This window comes from Marmota marmota, unplaced genomic scaffold (genome assembly GCF_001458135.2).
Source record: "Marmota marmota marmota unplaced genomic scaffold, marMar, whole genome shotgun sequence".
Lineage (NCBI taxonomy): Eukaryota > Metazoa > Chordata > Mammalia > Rodentia > Sciuridae > Marmota > Marmota marmota.
Window position 1 is genome coordinate 5,524,236 of NW_026000108.1, and position 13,005 is coordinate 5,537,240.

General features: G+C 43.1%; 1 pseudogene; it reads left to right on the forward strand.

The window, feature by feature from the left end:
- Positions 1-7,648: 7,648 nt before the first annotated feature.
- On the forward strand, positions 7,649-7,748 carry LOC125611004 (annotated as a pseudogene).
- Positions 7,749-13,005: the final 5,257 nt, after the last annotated feature.

Consider the following 13,005-nt stretch of genomic DNA (forward strand, 5'->3'; position numbering starts at 1 on the left):
TAAGAAGGAAAGGGAGGGGAGGAGAAGGTTGGAGGGGACGCTGTGGCCCAGTAGCTACATGCTGAGAGCCATAGCTAAGTAGGTACGACACATGGCAATTTCCTTGTCAGCCTACCCCATGTTGCTTAGAGGGAGGACTCTCCATTGTGGAAATGGGCTTGCCTTGGACCCAGGTCATTTGCAGTGACATTGCATGAAGTTTGAGTAAGGTGACCCTGCTCAAGGACCAGGGCGGATCCGGGGACCAGGGCGGATCCGGGTTTAGGGCGGTTCCAGGTTTAAGGTGATTCCTGCTGGGAATAGGGCGTATCCTGCTGCCTCAGGCACCCGCCCGCTCCTTGAGTTCCCGTTGAGTTCTCGCGGGATTCAGAGAGTATTTGGGATTCAGAGCCCGGTGGAGAGTGTGATTTTCGCCAGAACGTGCGTGTAGAGTGCTGGTGAGAGGTCGGGAATAAAGACTTGCTGTTTGAATCTACAAGGCTGTGAGTGGCTCGTGATGTTGTGCCCAGCCAGACTGCGGCAGCTACACTCTGTGGTCCACATGCACAAGGAAGCTTTCCACAAGAAAATACAGACGTCCACTGCAGCACCACGTACAATATCGGAGCACTGAGAGCAATGCCCGCATCCCTCAGTGGGAAACAGAAAGCCCGGTGGTGTGGATGACGGCACTGGATCGTAGAAAGCAGATGGAATCAGTCAGCTGGCCTCTTGTGCAGACCAGGGTGAGGACACGAGATCGGAAAAGACAAGGTGCCCAGAAGCATTTCTAGCATGGAATCTGTCCCATCCGAAGCCACAAAACACTATTCCGGTTACTTATGAATATCTGCACACACCAGACAATGTCAAGACTCCGCGGGCATCACCCTCTCCGTCAGGTGACAGTTCTCCCTGGGGCAGCACAGAGAGATCAATAGAGGCGAGACCCCAACTGCCTTGTCTCGTTTCTTTCAGAAATGAAAATCTGAGCAAGCAGGACACAATGCCGACACCTGACAGCTCTGGCTGTGGGGCGAGGGGACCGTTGTGCTGCTGGCAGTACTTCTGGGTGAATTTGAACATTTTTACGTAAGAAGGAAAGAGCTGTCCTCTGCAGTGTTCAGGGGCCCTTCACAGACACCCTCAGTCCTATGTGAAGCCTAAAGCCCTGGAAAGAAAACCAGATGTCACCGGGCGCCTCCAGCTGAGGGATTCACCGAAGGGAGCTATAAACTTGGGCCTGAGGACTCCCTCTCCGTGCCTCGGTTCCTCATGGATGACACGGGAGCAGCGTAAGTGGCTGTCCTGTGGGGCTGCAGGGAGGATTAAGGGCTGTGGCTCCTGGCACAGGAGATTGCCCAGCTAATCCTGCCGCCTCCCAGCCGTTGGCTTCATTCTGCCAACTAGTGACCTCCGTCCCATCTGTCACCAAGTGAGGGAGGAAAAGCAAGTGTAACAGTGTCTTCTGCATCCATGACCTTCCTCCCTCACCCGCACTTCTTCAGTATTGGAAGTTGGCCAACGCAGAGCCACCGCATGCTATCTCAGGCCACCAGCTCAGGATGAGCGCTGAGTGCTGCAGGCCAGGGCCGCCTGACCGGCAGGTGTGGGGACTCCTGGAGGAGTGGAGGTTGTGCTGGATGTCAGGACTCAAAGAATCTGCAGAGACTGAGGGGGCGACAGGGAGGGAGGGACTAGGAGAGATTCGCCAGAAGCTCCAGAACTACAACGAGGAGGGACGGGTTCTGATGTCCTGTGACGCGGCCGGGAGACTGGAGTTAGCAGTAATGCCAAGTGTGTTGTGAAACAGTCAGCAGAGGTTTGGAAAGTCTCACACGGCGATGATTGGCGGGCGGTGGAGCTGAGGGCAGTGCTGACCGCCCTGACTCGACCCTGGCAATCATTTCCCATCGAGCTGCTAGGAATAAAAATAAATTAAATAGGAGCCTCAGAGAATGACTATCTAGTCATCGTGTCAGATTCAGAGGAACTGGAACCAGCCCCACACGGGGGCCTGCCCGGGCTCAGCGCAGATCCCGAGAGCCCGGCCACATCCTCAGATCCTGGGAACGGGCCTGTCTCAGAGCTGGGCTGACTTTCCTTCCAACACGGCCAGGAGCCCCGCCCTGGTCAGTTGAGGCGCTGAGCCACAGGCCATGGGCCCAGGCTGTGTCCTTGAGTCAGGCAGATGAGGCCCTCAGGGCAGGGCTTGGCCTCCTGTCCGTTAGTCACTCCAGCTTGGTCCAGAGTCGGTCCTAGGAGCTCCATGTTCCCAAAGTTCCCGTCAGGACATGCCCTGAAGGCCCCGGGCCCCGGGTCACCGCCTCTACCTCTGCATGTGCACGAAGCCTACCTTTCTGGGCAATGTGGAAGGCGGCAGTGGCCACACAGGCGTGCTTCACTTGGTTTCCACGGGGTCAGTGCGAGGAGTGGGCGTCCCCTGGCCCCTTCTTCAGGCCCCGTCGCTGAGCTTGGGAGGGGGCAGGCCCCATGCCCACGCTGGGCCTGGGCCTCGGCACTGCAGACACGTGACCTGCTCTGTCCTCTCCTCCCTGGGCCAGTCCAGGTCCTCCAAGGGGCAGACACACACGGACACTGCAAAGCCTGTGGAGGAAATGCCTGAGTGTGGGAAAGGGAGGCTGGGAGAGCCCGAGCCAGGGCGCCGGTCAGCCCAGCGGAGACAGCATGGGGAGGCCCATTAAGGTCCTGGGGGCTGCACCGTCGAGAGGCTTCCTCCAAGCCAGAGTCAGCTCCTGCTAGGCACGGTGACAAACTCCCCAGAGCATTGCTGGGGGCTCCTGTGGTAGCAGGTCGGGAGAGCACAGTCTCCTGTTGGCGACACTGTCTGACTCTCCTGTCTTTCAGCTCAATGTCTGAAGAAGAACTCACCAGTACATCTCAGGAGCCCCCAAAAGGTCCAGCACACTGCCCTGGTGTCACCATGTCCTGAGGAATCTGACCTGCTCCCGGGAAACCCCGGGCACAGCCTGGTGGAGGACAGAGTCGGTTAGCAAAATGAATCCGTGTGCCAAGCCGCGTACACAGAGATGGTTCACCTGAGGGCAACCTGCCCCTTCTTCGTGACATTCTGACTCATCTCAGGCCCAGAGTAGTGGAGCCAGGCGACCATGAACCAAAACTCTGACACCACGAGTCAAACCACACCTTTGCTCCTCCAAGTATTTTGTAAGGTATTTTGGTTACAATGAATGAATGACTATCGCAGAGACCCTGACTCAAAATTTAAAAAATAAAGAGTGAGGCTGTAGCTCAGGGGTAGCTCACTCCTGGGTTCAATCCTCAGCACTGGAAAAGGAGAAGTTGCTATGGAGAGAACAGAAAAGCAGCATGCAGGAGAGGAGAATTTCTAATCACGCACGTGATAAGGAATCAACATCCAGAACCAGACTCCTGAAACTCAACACCAGTAAGGAAACACTCTTCAAAAATGGGCAAAGGATTGAACAGACATTTCTCCAGAGAAGATATACAAACAGTCACATGAGCAGTGCTCCCCACCAGTGGTCATTGGGAAAGCAAATCCCACCTCCATGAAATGCCAACCTCAGCTCCCTGGAATGACGGCTCTCAAACAAACGGGAAGAAAGGAGGAGGAGGTGGAACGATCGGACCATGTGCAGCATTGGTGGGTGTGGAAAATGGGGCATCATGGAGAACCTGTGGCCACTCCTTGGAAAGTGAGGGAAGAATGATCATGGGATCCAGCAATTCTGCTTCTGAGTCTATTCTCGGAAGAATTCAGAGCAGGGAGATATTCGGGCACCATCACTGATGCTGAAACATGGAAGCAACTCAGGTGCCCATTGGAAAATGAGTGGGTTCAAAAAAACGTCGTAGATCCAATCAATGGAATGTTGTTCAGCCTCAGAAGAGAAGGAAACTGTGACACGTGCTAGACCTGGGCGAACTTTGAGGACGTTATGCTAAGAGAGAGAAGCCAGGCACAGGAGGGCAAGTGCGGCTGGGCTCCCTAGAGGAGTCAAAACCACAGAGAAGAAAGCAGAACGGGGTTTTGAGGGCTGGGAAATAGGGAGTTACTGCTCCATAAGCAGCAGGACCCTGGGTGCCCCCACCCAGGAAGCTCGCTGCAGTTTCAGGCCACAGGAGGCCAACCTCCTGAGATGGGGGACGGCTACTTCTATGGCAAGGGAGGCTTGGCGGAGTTCAGGGTTCACGGTTCTCACTGTCATCAGAATCTGCACGTCTGTCTGTCTTTCAGTTCTCAAGGCCCCATTCTTTCCCAAAGAATGCTATAACGCTAACATTATATAATAAAAATGAAAATGTATGCTAACAAATATTTATAGCTTTATTATAATAGCCAGAGCTGGAAACTGTCCATTAATGGAAACACAGGTAAACAATCTGTGGTATTCATGCAGTGATTTACTACTCAGTAATAAAAAAACAAAAAAATGAACTTCCAATAGACCCACCAGGCACAAAGAATCTCCAAACTATAACGTGCACAAAAGGGGCCTCAAAGAGTATGTGCTGTGGCCTCCGCCAACGAAGCTTTAGGCAGAGGCAGCCTTGGCAGTGTGGCTGCAGGGGTGGCTTGGGAAGGGGTGGAAGGGTGTATTGGGGAAAATGTTTAGAAACCCGCTCAGCTAAATTTCCACTTTCAGAACTGACAAGTTCTGCTTTTCCATTAAAGTGGGTCACGAGCCCACGAAGTCCTCTGCCACCGTACAGGACTCTTCTCACTCGGGTTCCCAACAGCAAGCTCCAAGTTTCCTCTGAGCCTTCACCAGCAGCACCTTCCAGATCCACGGCTCAACTAACAGCTGATGGCAGTGAGCCAGATGTTCTCCAGGACAATGCGGGTTTCTCTGCTGCCCTTGCCTGATCCTGAGGACCCACCACACACTTGCTCACGTCTGTATTTCTGTGACCAGGCGGTTCAGGGCAACTTGGACCTTTCCTAAGAATCCCAGAATGCTTCTAAGCTGTGCCTCTTGTGCAAAGCCACTTCCACACAGTTCAGAGTTTGTCAGAACAGCACTTCACCATGGTGCGGGTCTGTATCATTGTTTCCTGTTGCTGCTGTAACAGATCGCTACAACATTAGCAGCAAAACCCCCTGGGGCTGGAACCTGGTGGTGGAAGAGGACAGTTCCCTCTAGATGCCACAGTTTCTTACCTTGCCTCCCCTGGCCTCTGCAGACTGCCCACGCTTCTTGTTGGGGGCCAAGCCCTTTCTCTCACTGCCCTCTGTCTGGCTCTACCACGGCCTCATTAACCTTCTTCCTCATTAACCTTCAATGATCCTTGTGGTTACAGGGGTCCCCTCGGATGATCCAGGATGATCCCCTTTTTCAAAGTCAACCTGATTAGCAGCCTCACTTCCACATCCAGCCTGAATTCTCCTTCGCCAAGTAGCATAACATATTCATGGTCTCTTGGGATTGGGATGGGGGTCTTTAGGGGGTCACTTGGCTGTCTGTCAAACTCAGCCTCAGGAGATGTTCTTGGAAGTGGCGGGAAGCAGCAGCCCAGGTGGAGCCCAGTGAGCTCCCTGAGTGGGAATGACTAAGCTGAGGGCCCAGGGAGGCTAAGCAGCCAGAGCTCACCAAGAGACAAGGGAAAGTCAGAAAATGTGAGGAGTGCAGCGACTGAGGCTGGGAAGGAAACTCAGAAACTGGGAGAGGGTAAAATCTCTGGGTCTCATGCACGTCCAGGAACACCTCCTCTTCCCATTGGCTACAGGGCAAAGCCTGATTATTTGTGCAACGGGGTAAATGCTCAAGTGGGGGAAAAAAACCTTCCCTAAACTAAGTGATGTCCTTCTCCCACGTAACAAGACTTTTAAAAGTACCCCAAAGAATTTAACTGTTTCCAAGTAGCTTACCTATATCCCCAAAGAAAACTCGTGATGACTTATGGGCATACTAAAATATCCAGCATCCAGCAAGGTCAAATGCACAATTCCTGGAACCAAATGAAAAATCACTAGGCATGCAAAGCAGTATGAAAATACAACCCATGAATGAGAAAGATCAATCAATAGAAACAGACCCAGAAATGGCACAGATGTTAGGATTGGCAGTTCATGACTGTGGTTATAACCATATTCTGCCTGCTTGGAGATCTATATGAATGATTTACATATTAAAAAGTAACCCCAAAAATCAAACTTTTAGAGATGAAAAAAACCACAATGTCTAGAACTAAAAAATACACTGGATGTTACTAATGACAAATTTGACATTGCAAAAGAAGTGACTAATGAAATTTATGACATAACAACAGAAACTACCCACAGTGACACAAAGATAGAAATAGACCCCCCCCCAAAAAAAAAAAAAAATAACACACATGTGAACAGAATCATAGAAACAGAGGTGAAAAGGATGGGAAGGGAAAGTATTTCAAGAAATAGCCAAAATCTTCCAAAGTTGGTAAAACATCCTTAACACAATTCAAACAAAAGAAACTAGAAGAAAATGACACTGAAGACTCTCATAAACTGACTGACTTAAACCAGAGGTAAAGACACACACAACACTAAAAGCAACCAGAAGAAAGAACACACATCACACATGGAGATGTGGTCAGAATGACCGGCAGACCACTGATCAGAAGAGGGGTGGGGCATAAGACAGGGAGCAGGATCTCAGGTTCTGAAGCCAACCACTGTCAGCCTAGAATTCATGCTTTACAAAAATACCTGCAAGAAATGAAGGTGAAACAGAAGTCTTTTAAAACATAGAAAAGCTTAGAGGAAACATCACCATCAACATCAAACCTCCCCTAAATAAATGTTTAAAAAAGAAAAGTCCCCCAGACAAAAGAGAAATAAGCCCTAAACAAAGGAAGCTAGTGAGGCTGTATGAGCATCTGACCTAGTAGATCTCAGCAAAGAATATTACCAGGGACTCAGAGGGCTACTTCACAATGATAAAGGACTCAATAAAGTGGACATAAAAATTCTAAGCATTTATACACCTATAATATCAGAGTTTTAAAACGTTAAGCAAAAACTGACAATTAAAAATACACTTAGGCAAATTCACAGTTATAGTCAAATTCAATACTCCATCTCAGTAACTGGCAGAAATGATAAGATAGAACACTGAGGAGGACAGCAGTTATTTACCATACCATCAACTGACTTAAGCCAACTGAGATTTTAAAAACACTCAACAACAGCAGAACACATATTATTTTCAAGCATACATAAACATTCAGCAGGAGCTGGGGATGTAGCAGCTCAGTGGTAGAGTGCTTGCCCTGCATACACAAGGCTCTGGATTCAATCCCAGAACTGAAAAAACATCACCAACATAGTGCATATGTTGGCCATAAATCAAGTACCCAGAAGTTCAAATTCTTTCAAATCACACAAAGAATGTTCCCTGATTATAATAGAATTATATTAAAAATCAATTTTAAAAAGGTATCTGGAAAGCCTCTACAATATTTAGAAACTAAATAATACACTGATAAAGAAATCCATAGGTAAAAGAATGAATCAAAAAAGATATTTACAATGTCTTGAATTGAATGAAAATGAAACCACACTATATTGAAAGTTTCAAAATGTGGCTAAAGCAGGATATATATAGCACAAAAAGTGTCTATATTTAAAAAGAAGTAGAGTCTGAAATCAATAATCTCACCTTCTTCCTTTTAAAAAAAAGTAGCCAAACAGTGCCATATACTAAAATTGGAACAATACAGAGAACATTAGCATGGCCCCATCCAAGGAGGATAGGCAAATTCAGGAAGCATTCCGTATTTTGGTGTCCTAAATTTCATACCAAGAACATAATTAAATAACTGATACATTTTTTAAAAAATAGAAAAATAGGAAACAAAATCAAATTAAATAGAAGAAAGACAATAATAAAAGTCAGAATGAAATCAAGGAAGCAAGAACTTATGAGAAAACATAATTAGTTCTTTGAGAAGCTCAATATTATTATCAACTCCTCGCTGGACTGATCAGAACAAAAATGATAAATACATTATTCACCATCATCAAGAATGAGGGAGGTTACTTTACTAAAGATTCTACAGATAGCAAAAATAAGAGATTATAAGCAAATTTATACAAACGAATTCAACAATTCGGATGAAATTTTTAAAATTCCTTAAAAGACGCAAATGACCAAAGTTCTCTCAAGAAGAAACAGATAACCTACATAGTCCTATATCTATTAAAGAAATTTAATTTGTAGTTAAAAGACTTTCCTCAAACTAAACTTCATGCCTAGGGGGCTTCATTTGTGAATTCTACCAAAAATGTAAGAAATATATAATATCAATTCTATACATAATCTTCCAGAAAACTGAACAGGAGAAAATATTCAACATCTCACCCTTTGTAGCCATTATTACCCAAAGAACAAATATAATCAAAAATAAGGAAACCATGACCAACACCCCTCACAAACATAGATGCAAAAAAAAATTATTAAAACTTTAGAACCAACAATATATTTAAAAGGTAATAAATCATTACTAAATGGGGTTTATCTTAGGAATGCAAGCTGGTTTAACATAAAAATCAATTCAAAATATTCAACAGAATGAATAAGAAAAAACATATCATCATCATAAATTCATAGAATTTATGATGTTTTACAAAATCTAACATCCACTTCTGGTTTTTGAAGATCTCAGAAAACTCAGAAGGTGAGAACTTAAAGATAATTCTTAAATCTACAGTTAACATTATAATTAGTGGCAAAAATTCAATGCTTTTTCCCTAAGATCCAGACTAAGGAAAGAATGAGTGTTTTTAACCTCTTCTGTTCAACATTTTATTGAAGATTATAGCTATAATCTATAATCTATAAGTTATAATAAGGCAAGAAAAGGAAATAAAATACACCCAGGTAGGGAAGGGAAGTATAAGACTCTTTTTTACAGATTACATTGATCCCTGTGTACAAAACTCTGATGGAACCTACCAAAATAAGTTAATAAGAAATAATAAGTGGGTTTATGAAAATTACAAGGTAAAAAATCAATACAAAAAATCCACTTATGTCTTTTTATTTATTTATTTATTTATTTATTTTTGAAATTTGGGTGTAGACAGATCTTTTTTAATAGTTTCTGACTTTAGACACTCTCCCTGTGCCAGTTACTTCAGGAACATGCTTTCCCATACTTTTTTTTTTCCTCTAAAGAGAGAGGGAGGGAATTTTAATATTTATTTTTTAGTTATTGGCGGACACAACATCTTTGTTTGTATGTGGTGCTGAGGATCGAACCCAGGCCGCACACATGCCAGGCGAGCCCGCTATTGCTTGAGCCACATCCCCAGCCCTTATGTCTTTTTTTAAATTTTCAAATTTGTTTTAATTAGTTTCACATGACAGTAGAATGCATTTATGCACTTTGATATACATAAATGGGATATAATTTCATTTTTCTGAGTGTTCATGCTGCAGAATCATATTGGTCATGCAGTCACATATATACATACAGTAATAATGTCTGTTTCATTCTACTATCTTTCCTATCCCCACATCCCCTCCCCTCCCCTCCCATCACTTCCCTCTACCTAATCTAAGATAACACTACTCTTCCTTAGTGCCCCCGCCCCCTGCCTTATTGTGAATTAGCATCCTCACATTAGAGAAAACATTTGGCCTTTGGTTTTGTGGGATTGACTTATTTCACTTAGCATGATATTCTCAAACTCCAATCATTTACTGGCAAATGCCATAATTTCACTCTTCTTTAAAGATGCTTAATATTCCAGTGAGTTTATATACCACATTTTCTTTATCCATTCATCTATTGAGGGACACTTAGGTTGGTTCCATATTCTAGCTATTGTGAATTAAGCTGCTATAAACATTGACGTGGCTGCATTACTGTAGTATGCTGATTTTTAAGTCCTTTGGGTAGTGCATGCTGAGGAGTGGGGTCAACTGGGTCAAATGGTGGTTCCATTGTCAGTTTTCTGAGGAATCTCCACCTACGTTCCATAGTGGTTGCACCAATTTGCAGTCCCACCAGCAATGTATGACTGTACCTTTTTCACCGCATCCTCGCCAACATTTGTTGTTGCCTATATTCTTGATGATTGCCATTCTAACAGGAGTGAGATGAAATCTTAAAGTGGTTTTGATTTGCATTTCTCTAATTGCTAGAGAAGTTGAACACTTTTTCATATATTTGTTGATCAATTGTATTTCTTCTTCTGGGATGTGTCTGTTCAGTTCCTTGGCCCATTTATTGATTGGGTATGTATTCTTTTGGTGTTAAGTTTTTTGAGTTCTTTATATATCCTAGGGATTAATGCTTTATCAGAGGTGCACGTGGTAAAGATTTTTCTCCCAATCTGTAGGCTCTCTCCTCATTTTATTGCTTTTTAATTTGTGTCTATTCCATTTATTGATTCTTGATTTTACTTCTTGTGCTTTAGGAGTCTTGTTAAGGAAGTCTGATCCTACACCAATGTGGTGGAGATTTGGGCCTATTTTTTCTTCTATTAGGCACAGGGTCTCTGTTCTAGTGCCTAAGTCTTTGATCTACTTTGAGTTGAGTTTTGTGCAGAGACACAGAGGTTTAATTTCATTTTGCTACATATGGATTTCTAGTTTTGCCAGGACCATTTGTTGAAAAGGCTATCTTTTCTCCAGTGAATGTTTTTGGCACCCTTGTCTAGTATGAGATAATCATATTTATGTAGGTTTGTCTCTGTGTCCTCTATTCTGTACCATTGGTCTACAAGTCTATTTTGGTGCCAATACCATGCTGTTTTTGTTACTATAGCTCTGTAGTAGAGTTTAAGGTCTGGTATAGTGATGCCTCCTGCTTCACTCTACTTGCTAAGGACTGCTTTAGCTATTCTGGGTCTCTTAGTTTCTCAAACAAATTTCATGACTGCTTTTTCTATTTCTATGAAGAATGTCATTTGGATTTTAATAGGAATTGCATTAAATCTGTATAATGCTTTTGGTAGTATGGCCATTTTGACAATATTAATTCTGCTTATCCAAGAGCATGGGAGATCGCCCCATCTTCGAGGTTTTCTTCAATTACTTTCTTTAGTGTTCTGTAGTTTTCATTGCAGAGGTCTTTCACCTCTTTTGTTAGATTGATTCCCAGGTGGGTTTTTTGTTTTGTTTTGTTTTGTTTTGAGGCTATTGTGAATAGAATACTTTTCCTAATTTCTCTTTCAGTGGATTCATCACTGATGTGTAGAAATGAGTTTGATTTTGGGGTGTTGATTTTATATCCTTATACTTTGCTGAATTAATTTATTAGTTCTAGGAGTTTTCTGGTGGAATTTTTTGAATTTTCTAGGTATGGAATCATGTTATTGGCAAATAGTGATAGTTTGAGTTCTTCTTTTCCTATTCATATCCCTTTAATTTCTTTCTTTTGTTTAATTGCTCTGTCTAGAGTTTCAAGGATGATGTTGGATAGAAGTGGTGAAAGAAGATATCCTTGTCTGGTTCCAGTTTTTAGCGGGAATGCTTTCAATTTTTCTCCATTTAGAATGATGCTGGCCTTGGGTTTAGCATAGAGAGCTTTTACAATGTCGAGGTATGTTCCTACTATCCCTAGTTTTTCTAGTGTTTTGAACATGAAGGTGTGCTCTATTTTGTCAAATGGTTTTTCTGCATTTATTGAGATGATTGTATGATTCTTATTTATAAGTCTACTAATATGATGAATTATGTTTATTGATTTCTGTATGTTGAACCAAACCTGCATCCCTGGGATGAATCCCACTTGATTGTGGTGCACTATATTTTTAACATATTTTGGTATGTGATTTACCAGAATTTTATTGAGACATTTTACATCTATGTTCATCAGGGATATTGGTCTGAAGTTTTCTTTCCTTGATGTGTCTTTGTCTGGTTTTGGTATCAGGGTGTCATTAGCCTCATAGAAGAGTTTGGAAGGGTCCCCTCCTTTTCTATTTCATGAAATACTTTGAGGAGTATTGGTGTTAATTCTTCTTTGAAGATCTTGTAGAACTCAGCTGAGAATCCATCTGGACCTGGGCTTTTCTTAGTTGGTAGGCTTTTGATGGCATTTTCTATTTCATTATTTGAAATTGATCTGTTTAATGGCTGGGGATGTGGCTCAAGCGGTAGCGCACTTGCCTGGCATGCATGTGGCCCAGGTTCGATCCTCAGCACTACATACAAACAAAGATGTTGTGTCTACCGAAAACTAAAAAATAAATAAATAAATATTTTTAAAAAAAAGAAATTGATCTGTTTAAAACATGTATGTCCTCCTCATTCAGTTTGGTAGGTCATGTGTCTCTAGAAATTTGATGATGTCTTTGATATTTTCTATTTTATTAGAGTATAAATTTTCAAAATAGTTTCTAATTATCTTCTGTATTTCAGATGTGTCTGTTGTGATATTTCCTTCTTCATCTTGTATTTTAGTAATTTGAGTTTTATCTCTTTTTCCTCTTTGTTAGCATGGCCAGGGGTTTATCTATTTTGTTTATTTTTTAAAGAATCAACTTTTTTGTTTTGTCAATTTTTTAATTGTACCTTTTGTTTTAATTTCATTAATTTCAATTAATTGATCTAAATTATTTTCTGTCTTCTACTGCTTTTGGTGTTGATTTGTTCTTCTCTTTCTAGGGCTTTGAGATGTAGTGTTATGTCATTTATTTGTTGACTTTTTATTCTTTTCATGAATGCACTCCTTCTTGAACGTTTCTTCTACTGTGTTCTCAGTGGCTTTTCTGTTGAAACATCTTGTTTTGTTTGGGGCTCTTTATTCCCTTGTTTTTCCAGGGATAAATTCTATCCTGCAGACCTATAGTGTCCCTGAAGGTTTCCAGTGCTTGCCTTTACTGGTGAGACCCATATCAGCAGCACCCAGTGTACACAATATACAGACTTAAACCTAACAGCTTCAATTTCAAGTGGTAGATGAGGGAACAGAGGTAGTGTAGTACACGATATTCACGAGGGAGGAAGAGAGAAGCTAGAAGTAAAAATTCACAGGAAGAGTGGAAGAGGAGCCAACAGAGATTGGCTGTTAGGTGGAGAAAGTTGG